Below are 12,789 nucleotides of genomic sequence, written 5' to 3' on the forward strand. Positions count from 1 at the left end.
ACCCGGGTCACTGGAGCTGTGAGACTGTGGCAGTAAACAGAACTGAACCCAGGTCACTGGAGCTGTGAGACTGTGGCAGTAAACAGAACCGAACCCGGGACACTGGAGCTGTGAGACTGTGGCAGTAAACAGAACCGAACCCGGGACACTGGTGCTGTGAGACTGTGGCAGTAAACAGAACCGAACCCAGGTCACTGGAGCTGTGAGGCTGTGGCAGTAAATAGAACCGAACCCAGGTCACTGGAGCTGTGAGACTGTGGCAGTAAACAGAACCGAACCCGGGTCACTGGAGCTGTGAGACTGTGGCAGTAAACAGAACTGAACCCGGGTCACTGGAGCTGTGAGACTGTGACAGTAAACAGAACCGAACCCAGGTCACTGGAGCTGTGAGACTGTGGCAGTAAACAGAACCGAACCCGGGTCACTGGAGCTGTGAGACTGTGGCAGTAAACAGAACTGAACCCGGGTCACTGGAGCTGTGAGACTGTGGCAGTAAACAGAACCGAACCCAGGTCACTGGAGCTGTGAGACTGTGGCAGTAAACAGAACCGAACCCGGGACACTGGAGCTGTGAGACTGTGGCAGTAAACAGAACTGAACCCGGGTCACTGGAGCTGTGAGACTGTGGCAGTAAACAGAACCAAACCCAGGTCACTGGAGCTGTGAGACTGTGGCAGTAAACAGAACCGAACCCAGGTCACTGGAGCTGTGAGACTGTGGCAGTAAACAGAACCGAACCCGGGACACTGGAGCTGTGAGACTGTGGCAGTAAACAGAACTGAACCCGGGTCACTGGAGCTGTGAGACTGTGGCAGTAAACAGAACCGAACCCGGGACACTGGAGCTGTGAGACTGTGGCAGTAAACAGAACCGAACCCGGGTCACTGGAGCTGTGAGACTGTGGCAGTAAACAGAACCGAACCCGGGTCACTGGAGCTGTGAGACTGCTGCAGTAAACAGAACCGAACCCGGGTCACTGGAGCTGTGAGGCTGTGGCAGTAAACAGAACCGAACCCGGGACACTGGAGCTGTGAGACTGTGGCAGTAAAGAGAACCGAGCCCGGGTCACTGGAGCTGTGAGACTGTGGCAGTAAACAGAACCGAACCCGGGACACTGGAGCTGTGAGACTGTGGCAGTAAACAGAACCGAACCCGGGTCACTGGAGCTGTGAGACTGCTGCAGTAAACAGAACCGAACCCGGGTCACTGGAGCTGTGAGGCTGTGGCAGTAAACAGAACCGAACCCAGGACACTGGAGCTGTGAGACTGTGGCAGTAAACAGAACCGAACCCGGGTCACTGGAGCTGTGAGACTGTGGCAGTAAACAGAACCGAACCCGGGACACTGGAGCTGTGAGACTGTGGCAGTAAACAGAACCGAACCCGGGACACTGGAGCTGTGAGACTGTGGCAGTAAACAGAACCGAACCCGGGTCACTGGAGCTGTGAGACTGTGGCAGTAAACAGAACTGAACCCGGGACACTGGAGCTGTGAGACTGTGGCAGTAAACAGAACCGAACCCGGGTCACTGGAGCTGTGAGACTGTGGCAGTCCCCAGAACCGAACCCAGGACACTGGAGCTGTGAGACTGTGGCAGTAAACAGAACCGAACCCGGGACACTGGAGCTGTGAGACTGTGGCAGTAAACAGAACTGAACCCGGGACACTGGAGCTGTGAGGCTGTGGCAGTAAACAGAACCGAACCCAGGTCACTGGAGCTGTGAGACTGTGGCAGTACGCAGAACCGAACCCGGGACACTGGAGCTGTGAGACTGTGGCAGTAAACAGAACCGAACCCAGGTCACTGGAGCTCTGAGACTGTGGCAGTAAACAGAACCGAACCCGGGTCACCGGAGCTGTGAGACTGTGGCAGTAAACAGAACCGAACCCATGTCACTGGAGCTGTGAGACTGTGGCAGTAAACAGAACCGAACCCGGGTCACCGGAGCTGTGAGACTGTGGCAGTAAACAGAACCGAACCCGGATCACTGGAGCTGTGAGACTGTGGCAGTAAACAGAACCGAACCCGGGTCACTGGAGCTGTGAGACTGTGGCAGTAAACAGAACCGAACCCGGGTCACTGGAGCTGTGAGACTGTGGCAGTAAACAGAACCGAAACCGGGTCACCGGAGCTGTGAGACGGTGGCAGTAAACAGTACCGAACCCGGGTCACTGGAGCTGTGAGACTGTGGCAGTAAACAGAACTGAACCCGGGTCACTGGAGCTGTGAGACTGTGGCAGTAAACAGAACCGAACCCAGGTCACTGGAGCTGTGAGACTGTGACAGTAAACAGAACCGAACCCAGGTCACTGGAGCTGTGAGGCTGTGGCAGTAAACAGAACCGAACCCGGGTCACTGGAGCTGTGAGACTGTGGCAGTAAACAGAACCGAACCCAGGTCACTGGAGCTGTGAGACTGTGGCAGTAAACAGAACCGAACCCAGGTCACTGGAGCTCTGAGACTGTGGCAGTAAACAGAACCGAACCCAGGACACTGGAGCTGTGAGACTGTGGCAGTAAACAGAACCGAATCCGGGTCACTGGAGCTGTGAGACTGTGGCAGTAAACAGAACCGAACCCGGGACACTGGAGCTGTGAGACTGTGGCAGTAAACAGAACTGAACCCGGGACACTGGAGCTGTGAGACTGTGGCAGTAAACAGAACCGAACCCGGGTCACTGGAGCTGTGAGACTGTGGCAGTAAACAGAACCGAACCCAGGTCACTGGAGCTGTGAGACTGTGGCAGTAAACAGAACTGAACCCGGGACACTGGAGCTGTGAGACTGTGGCAGTAAACAGAACCGAACGCGGGACACTGGAGCTGTGAGACTGTGGCAGTAAACAGAACTGAACCCGGGACACTGGAGCTGTGAGACTGTGGCAGTAAACAGAACCGAACCCGGGTCACTGGAGCTGTGAGACTGTGGCAGTAAACAGAACCGAACCCAGGTCACTGGAGCTGTGAGACTGTGGCAGTAAACAGAACCGAACCCGGGACACTGGAGCTGTGAGACTGTGGCAGTAAACAGAACTGAACCCGGGTCACTGGAGCTGTGAGACTGTGGCAGTAAACAGAACTGAACCCAGGTCACTGGAGCTGTGAGACTGTGGCAGTAAACAGAACCGAACCCGGGACACTGGAGCTGTGAGACTGTGGCAGTAAACAGAACCGAACCCGGGACACTGGTGCTGTGAGACTGTGGCAGTAAACAGAACCGAACCCAGGTCACTGGAGCTGTGAGGCTGTGGCAGTAAATAGAACCGAACCCAGGTCACTGGAGCTGTGAGACTGTGGCAGTAAACAGAACCGAACCCGGGTCACTGGAGCTGTGAGACTGTGGCAGTAAACAGAACTGAACCCGGGTCACTGGAGCTGTGAGACTGTGACAGTAAACAGAACCGAACCCAGGTCACTGGAGCTGTGAGACTGTGGCAGTAAACAGAACTGAACCCGGGTCACTGGAGCTGTGAGACTGTGGCAGTAAACAGAACTGAACCCGGGTCACTGGAGCTGTGAGACTGTGGCAGTAAACAGAACCAAACCCAGGTCACTGGAGCTGTGAGACTGTGGCAGTAAACAGAACCGAACCCAGGTCACTGTAGCTGTGAGACTGTGGCAGTAAACAGAACCGAACCCGGGACACTGGAGCTGTGAGACTGTGGCAGTAAACAGAACTGAACCCGGGTCACTGGAGCTGTGAGACTGTGGCAGTAAACAGAACCGAACCCGGGACACTGGAGCTGTGAGACTGTGGCAGTAAACAGAACCGAACCCGGGTCACTGGAGCTGTGAGACTGTGGCAGTAAACAGAACCGAACCCGGGACACTGGAGCTGTGAGACTGTGGCAGTAAACAGAACCGAACCCGGGTCACTGGAGCTGTGAGACTGCTGCAGTAAACAGAACCGAACCCGGGTCACTGGAGCTGTGAGGCTGTGGCAGTAAACAGAACCGAACCCAGGACACTGGAGCTGTGAGACTGTGGCAGTAAACAGAACCGAACCCGGGTCACTGGAGCTGTGAGACTGTGGCAGTAAACAGAACCGAACCCGGGACACTGGAGCTGTGAGACTGTGGCAGTAAACAGAACCGAACCCGGGACACTGGAGCTGTGAGACTGTGGCAGTAAACAGAACTGAACCCGGGACACTGGAGCTGTGAGACTGTGGCAGTAAACAGAACCGAACCCGGGTCACTGGAGCGGTGAGACTGTGGCAGTAAACAGAACCGAACCCGGGACACTGGAGCTGTGAGACTGTGGCAGTAAACAGAACTGAACCCGGGACACTGGAGCTGTGAGACTGTGGCAGTAAACAGAACCGAACCCGGGTCACTGGAGCTGTGAGACTGTGGCAGTCCCCAGAACCGAACCCAGGACACTGGAGCTGTGAGACTGTGGCAGTAAACAGAACCGAACCCGGGACACTGGAGCTGTGAGACTGTGGCAGTAAACAGAACTGAACCCGGGTCACTGGAGCTGTGAGACTGTGGCAGTAAACAGAACTGAACCCGGGACACTGGAGCTGTGAGACTGTGGCAGTAAACAGAACCGAACCCGGGTCACTGGAGCTGTGAGACTGTGGCAGTCCCCAGAACCGAACCCAGGACACTGGAGCTGTGAGACTGTGGCAGTAAACAGAACCGAACCCGGGACACTGGAGCTGTGAGACTGTGGCAGTAAACAGAACTGAACCCGGGACACTGGAGCTGTGAGGCTGTGGCAGTAAACAGAACCGAACCCAGGTCACTGGAGCTGTGAGACTGTGGCAGTAAACAGAACCGAACCCGGGACACTGGAGCTGTGAGACTGTGGCAGTAAACAGAACCGAACCCGGGACACTGGAGCTGTGAGACTGTGGCAGTAAACAGAACCGAACCCGGGACACTGGAGCTGTGAGACTGTGGCAGTAAACAGAACCGAACCCAGGTCACTGGAGCTGTGAGACTGTGGCAGTAAACAGAACCGAACCCGGGACACTGGAGCTGTGAGACTGTGGCAGTAAACAGAACCGAACCCAGGTCACTGGAGCTGTGAGACTGTGGCAGTAAACAGAACCGAACCCGGGACACTGGAGCTGTGAGACTGTGGCAGTAAACAGAACCGAACCCGGGACACTGGAGCTGTGAGACTGTGGCAGTAAACAGAACCGAACCCAGGTCACTGGAGCTGTGAGACTGTGGCAGTAAACAGAACCGAACCCAGGACACTGGAGCTGTGAGACTGTGGCAGTAAACAGAACCGAATCCGGGTCACTGGAGCTGTGAAACTGTGGCAGTAAACAGAACCGAACCCGGGACACTGGAGCTGTGAGACTGTGGCAGTAAACAGAACTGAACCCGGGACACTGGAGCTGTGAGACTGTGGCAGTAAACAGAACCGAACCAGGGTCACTGGAGCTGTGAGACTGTGGCAGTAAACAGAACCGAACCCAGGTCACTGGAGCTGTGAGACTGTGGCAGTAAACAGAACTGAACCCGGGACACTGGAGCTGTGAGACTGTGGCAGTAAACAGAACCGAACGCGGGACACTGGAGCTGTGAGACTGTGGCAGTAAACAGAACTGAACCCGGGACACTGGAGCTGTGAGACTGTGGCAGTAAACAGAACCGAACCCGGGTCACTGGAGCTGTGAGACTGTGGCAGTAAACAGAACCGAACCCAGGTCACTGGAGCTGTGAGACTGTGGCAGTAAACAGAACCGAACCCGGGTCACTGGAGCTGTGAGACTGTGGCAGTAAACAGAACCGAACCCAGGTCACTGGAGCTGTGAGACTGTGGCAGTAAACAGAACCGAACCCGGGACACTGGAGCTGTGAGACTGTGGCAGTAAACAGAACTGAACCCGGGTCACTGGAGCTGTGAGACTGTGGCAGTAAACAGAACTGAACCCAGGTCACTGGAGCTGTGAGACTGTGGCAGTAAACAGAACCGAACCCGGGACACTGGAGCTGTGAGACTGTGGCAGTAAACAGAACCGAACCCGGGACACTGGTGCTGTGAGACTGTGGCAGTAAACAGAACCGAACCCAGGTCACTGGAGCTGTGAGGCTGTGGCAGTAAATAGAACCGAACCCAGGTCACTGGAGCTGTGAGACTGTGGCAGTAAACAGAACCGAACCCGGGTCACTGGAGCTGTGAGACTGTGGCAGTAAACAGAACTGAACCCGGGTCACTGGAGCTGTGAGACTGTGACAGTAAACAGAACCGAACCCAGGTCACTGGAGCTGTGAGACTGTGGCAGTAAACAGAACTGAACCCGGGTCACTGGAGCTGTGAGACTGTGGCAGTAAACAGAACTGAACCCGGGTCACTGGAGCTGTGAGACTGTGGCAGTAAACAGAACCAAACCCAGGTCACTGGAGCTGTGAGACTGTGGCAGTAAACAGAACCGAACCCAGGTCACTGGAGCTGTGAGACTGTGGCAGTAAACAGAACCGAACCCGGGACACTGGAGCTGTGAGACTGTGGCAGTAAACAGAACTGAACCCGGGTCACTGGAGCTGTGAGACTGTGGCAGTAAACAGAACCGAACCCGGGACACTGGAGCTGTGAGACTGTGGCAGTAAACAGAACCGAACCCGGGTCACTGGAGCTGTGAGACTGTGGCAGTAAACAGAACCGAACCCGGGACACTGGAGCTGTGAGACTGTGGCAGTAAACAGAACCGAACCCGGGTCACTGGAGCTGTGAGACTGCTGCAGTAAACAGAACCGAACCCGGGTCACTGGAGCTGTGAGGCTGTGGCAGTAAACAGAACCGAACCCAGGACACTGGAGCTGTGAGACTGTGGCAGTAAACAGAACCGAACCCGGGACACTGGAGCTGTGAGACTGTGGCAGTAAACAGAACTGAACCCGGGTCACTGGAGCTGTGAGACTGTGGCAGTAAACAGAACTGAACCCAGGTCACTGGAGCTGTGAGACTGTGGCAGTAAACAGAACCGAACCCGGGACACTGGAGCTGTGAGACTGTGGCAGTAAACAGAACCGAACCCGGGACACTGGTGCTGTGAGACTGTGGCAGTAAACAGAACCGAACCCAGGTCACTGGAGCTGTGAGGCTGTGGCAGTAAATAGAACCGAACCCAGGTCACTGGAGCTGTGAGACTGTGGCAGTAAACAGAACCGAACCCGGGTCACTGGAGCTGTGAGACTGTGGCAGTAAACAGAACTGAACCCGGGTCACTGGAGCTGTGAGACTGTGACAGTAAACAGAACCGAACCCAGGTCACTGGAGCTGTGAGACTGTGGCAGTAAACAGAACTGAACCCGGGTCACTGGAGCTGTGAGACTGTGGCAGTAAACAGAACTGAACCCGGGTCACTGGAGCTGTGAGACTGTGGCAGTAAACAGAACCAAACCCAGGTCACTGGAGCTGTGAGACTGTGGCAGTAAACAGAACCGAACCCAGGTCACTGGAGCTGTGAGACTGTGGCAGTAAACAGAACCGAACCCGGGACACTGGAGCTGTGAGACTGTGGCAGTAAACAGAACTGAACCCGGGTCACTGGAGCTGTGAGACTGTGGCAGTAAACAGAACCGAACCCGGGACACTGGAGCTGTGAGACTGTGGCAGTAAACAGAACCGAACCCGGGTCACTGGAGCTGTGAGACTGTGGCAGTAAACAGAACCGAACCCGGGACACTGGAGCTGTGAGACTGTGGCAGTAAACAGAACCGAACCCGGGTCACTGGAGCTGTGAGACTGCTGCAGTAAACAGAACCGAACCCGGGTCACTGGAGCTGTGAGGCTGTGGCAGTAAACAGAACCGAACCCAGGACACTGGAGCTGTGAGACTGTGGCAGTAAACAGAACCGAACCCGGGTCACTGGAGCTGTGAGACTGTGGCAGTAAACAGAACCGAACCCGGGACACTGGAGCTGTGAGACTGTGGCAGTAAACAGAACCGAACCCGGGACACTGGAGCTGTGAGACTGTGGCAGTAAACAGAACTGAACCCGGGACACTGGAGCTGTGAGACTGTGGCAGTAAACAGAACCGAACCCGGGTCACTGGAGCGGTGAGACTGTGGCAGTAAACAGAACCGAACCCGGGACACTGGAGCTGTGAGACTGTGGCAGTAAACAGAACTGAACCCGGGACACTGGAGCTGTGAGACTGTGGCAGTAAACAGAACCGAACCCGGGTCACTGGAGCTGTGAGACTGTGGCAGTCCCAGAACCGAACCCAGGACACTGGAGCTGTGAGACTGTGGCAGTAAACAGAACCGAACCCGGGACACTGGAGCTGTGAGACTGTGGCAGTAAACAGAACTGAACCCGGGTCACTGGAGCTGTGAGACTGTGGCAGTAAACAGAACTGAACCCGGGACACTGGAGCTGTGAGACTGTGGCAGTAAACAGAACCGAACCCGGGTCACTGGAGCTGTGAGACTGTGGCAGTCCCCAGAACCGAACCCAGGACACTGGAGCTGTGAGACTGTGGCAGTAAACAGAACCGAACCCGGGACACTGGAGCTGTGAGACTGTGGCAGTAAACAGAACTGAACCCGGGACACTGGAGCTGTGAGGCTGTGGCAGTAAACAGAACCGAACCCAGGTCACTGGAGCTGTGAGACTGTGGCAGTAAACAGAACCGAACCCGGGACACTGGAGCTGTGAGACTGTGGCAGTAAACAGAACCGAACCCGGGACACTGGAGCTGTGAGACTGTGGCAGTAAACAGAACCGAACCCGGGACACTGGAGCTGTGAGACTGTGGCAGTAAACAGAACCGAACCCAGGTCACTGGAGCTGTGAGACTGTGGCAGTAAACAGAACCGAACCCGGGACACTGGAGCTGTGAGACTGTGGCAGTAAACAGAACCGAACCCAGGTCACTGGAGCTGTGAGACTGTGGCAGTAAACAGAACCGAACCCGGGACACTGGAGCTGTGAGACTGTGGCAGTAAACAGAACCCAACCCGGGACACTGGAGCTGTGAGACTGTGGCAGTAAACAGAACCGAACCCAGGTCACTGGAGCTGTGAGACTGTGGCAGTAAACAGAACCGAACCCAGGACACTGGAGCTGTGAGACTGTGGCAGTAAACAGAACCGAATCCGGGTCACTGGAGCTGTGAAACTGTGGCAGTAAACAGAACCGAACCCGGGACACTGGAGCTGTGAGACTGTGGCAGTAAACAGAACTGAACCCGGGACACTGGAGCTGTGAGACTGTGGCAGTAAACAGAACCGAACCCGGGTCACTGGAGCTGTGAGACTGTGGCAGTAAACAGAACCGAACCCAGGTCACTGGAGCTGTGAGACTGTGGCAGTAAACAGAACTGAACCCGGGACACTGGAGCTGTGAGACTGTGGCAGTAAACAGAACCGAACGCGGGACACTGGAGCTGTGAGACTGTGGCAGTAAACAGAACTGAACCCGGGACACTGGAGCTGTGAGACTGTGGCAGTAAACAGAACCGAACCCGGGTCACTGGAGCTGTGAGACTGTGGCAGTAAACAGAACCGAACCCAGGTCACTGGAGCTGTGAGACTGTGGCAGTAAACAGAACCGAACCCGGGACACTGGAGCTGTGAGACTGTGGCAGTAAACAGAACTGAACCCGGGTCACTGGAGCTGTGAGACTGTGGCAGTAAACAGAACTGAACCCAGGTCACTGGACTGTGAGACTGTGGCAGTAAACAGAACCGAACCCGGGACACTGGAGCTGTGAGACTGTGGCAGTAAACAGAACCGAACCCGGGACACTGGTGCTGTGAGACTGTGGCAGTAAACAGAACCGAACCCAGGTCACTGGAGCTGTGAGGCTGTGGCAGTAAATAGAACCGAACCCAGGTCACTGGAGCTGTGAGACTGTGGCAGTAAACAGAACCGAACCCGGGTCACTGGAGCTGTGAGACTGTGGCAGTAAACAGAACTGAACCCGGGTCACTGGAGCTGTGAGACTGTGACAGTAAACAGAACCGAACCCAGGTCACTGGAGCTGTGAGACTGTGGCAGTAAACAGAACCGAACCCGGGTCACTGGAGCTGTGAGACTGTGGCAGTAAACAGAACTGAACCCGGGTCACTGGAGCTGTGAGACTGTGGCAGTAAACAGAACTGAACCCGGGTCACTGGAGCTGTGAGACTGTGGCAGTAAACAGAACTGAACCCGGGTCACTGGAGCTGTGAGACTGTGGCAGTAAACAGAACCAAACCCAGGTCACTGGAGCTGTGAGACTGTGGCAGTAAACAGAACCGAACCCAGGTCACTGGAGCTGTGAGACTGTGGCAGTAAACAGAACTGAACCCGGGTCACTGGAGCTGTGAGACTGTGGCAGTAAACAGAACCGAACCCGGGACACTGGAGCTGTGAGACTGTGGCAGTAAACAGAACCGAACCCGGGTCACTGGAGCTGTGAGACTGTGGCAGTAAACAGAACCGAACCCGGGACACTGGAGCTGTGAGACTGTGGCAGTAAACAGAACCGAACCCGGGTCACTGGAGCTGTGAGACTGCTGCAGTAAACAGAACCGAACCCGGGTCACTGGAGCTGTGAGGCTGTGGCAGTAAACAGAACCGAACCCAGGACACTGGAGCTGTGAGACTGTGGCAGTAAACAGAACCGAACCCGGGTCACTGGAGCTGTGAGACTGTGGCAGTAAACAGAACCGAACCCGGGACACTGGAGCTGTGAGACTGTGGCAGTAAACAGAACCGAACCCGGGACACTGGAGCTGTGAGACTGTGGCAGTAAACAGAACCGAACCCGGGTCACTGGAGCTGTGAGACTGTGGCAGTAAACAGAACTGAACCCGGGACACTGGAGCTGTGAGACTGTGGCAGTAAACAGAACCGAACCCGGGTCACTGGAGCTGTGAGACTGTGGCAGTCCCCAGAACCGAACCCAGGACACTGGAGCTGTGAGACTGTGGCAGTAAACAGAACCGAACCCGGGACACTGGAGCTGTGAGACTGTGGCAGTAAACAGAACTGAACCCGGGACACTGGAGCTGTGAGGCTGTGGCAGTAAACAGAACCGAACCCAGGTCACTGGAGCTGTGAGACTGTGGCAGTACGCAGAACCGAACCCGGGACACTGGAGCTGTGAGACTGTGGCAGTAAACAGAACCGAACCCAGGTCACTGGAGCTGTGAGACTGTGGCAGTAAACAGAACCGAACCCAGGTCACTGGAGCTGTGAGACTGTGGCAGTAAACAGAACCGAACCCGGGTCACTGGAGCTGTGAGGCTGTGGCAGTAAACAGAACCGAACCCGGGTCACTGGAGCTGTGAGGCTGTGGCAGTAAACAGAACCGAACCCATGTCACTGGAGCTGTGAGACTGTGGCAGTAAACAGAACCGAACCCGGGTCACTGGAGCTGTGAGACTGTGGCAGTAAACAGAACCGAACCCGGGTCACCGGAGCTGTGAGACTGTGGCAGTAAACAGAACCGAACCCGGGTCACTGGAGCTGTGAGACTGTGGCAGTAAACAGAACCGAACCCGGGTCACCGGAGCTGTGAGACTGTGGCAGTAAACAGAACCGAACCCATGTCACTCAAGCTGTGAGACTGTGGCAGTAAACAGAACCGAACCCGGGTCACCGGAGCTGTGAGACTGTGGCAGTAAACAGAACCGAACCCGGGTCACTGGAGCTGTGAGACTGTGGCAGTAAACAGAGCCGAACCCGGGTCACCGGAGCTGTGAGACTGTGGCAGTAAACAGAACTGAACCCGGGTCACTGGAGCTGTGAGACTGTGGCAGTAAACAGAACCGAACCCAGGTCACTGGAGCTGTGAGACTGTGGCAGTAAACAGAACTGAACCCGGGTCACTGGAGCTGTGAGACTGTGGCAGTAAACAGAACCGAACCCAGGTCACTGGAGCTGTGAGACTGTGACAGTAAACAGAACCGAACCCAGGTCACTGGAGCTGTGAGACTGTGGCAGTAAACAGAACCGAACCCGGGTCACTGGAGCTGTGAGACTGTGTCAGTAAACAGAACCGAACCCGGGTCACTGGAGCTGTGAGACTGTGGCAGTAAACAGAACCGAACCCAGGACACTGGAGCTGTGAGACTGTGACAGTAAACAGAACCGAACCCAGGACACTGGAGCTGTGAGACTGTGACAGTAAACAGAACCAAACCCGGGACACTGGAGCTGTGAGACTGTGGCAGTAAACAGAACCGAACCCAGGTCACCGGAGCTGTGAGACTGTGGCAGTAAACAGAATCGAACCCGGGTCACTGGAGCTGTGAGACTGTGGCAGTAAACAGAACCGAACCCAGGTCACTGGAGCTGTGAGACTGTGGCAGTCCCCAGAACCGAACCCGGGACACTGGAGCTGTGAGGCTGTGGCAGTAAACAGAACCGAACCCAGGTCACTGGAGCTGTGAGACTGTGGCAGTAAACAGAACCGAACCCAGGTCACTGGAGCGGTGAGACTGTGGCAGTAAACAGAACCGAACCCGGGTCACTGGAGCTGTGAGACTGTGGCAGTAAACAGAACCGAACCCAGGTCACTGGAGCTGTGAGACTGTGGCAGTAAACAGAACCGAACCCGGGTCACTGGAGCTGTGAGACTGTGGCAGTAAACAGAACCGAACCCGGGTCACTGGAGCTGTGAGACTGTGGCAGTAAACAGAACCGAACCCGGGTCACTGGAGCTGTGAGACTGTGGCAGTAAACAGAACCGAACCCGGGTCACTGGAGCTGTGAGACTGTGGCAGTAAACAGAACCGAACCCGGGTCACTGGAGCTGTGAGACTGTGGCAGTAAACAGAACCGAACCCGGGACACTGGAGCTGTGAGACTGTGGCAGTAAACTGAACTGAACC

This window comes from Heterodontus francisci, unplaced genomic scaffold (genome assembly GCF_036365525.1).
Source record: "Heterodontus francisci isolate sHetFra1 unplaced genomic scaffold, sHetFra1.hap1 HAP1_SCAFFOLD_73, whole genome shotgun sequence".
Taxonomy (NCBI): domain Eukaryota; kingdom Metazoa; phylum Chordata; class Chondrichthyes; order Heterodontiformes; family Heterodontidae; genus Heterodontus; species Heterodontus francisci.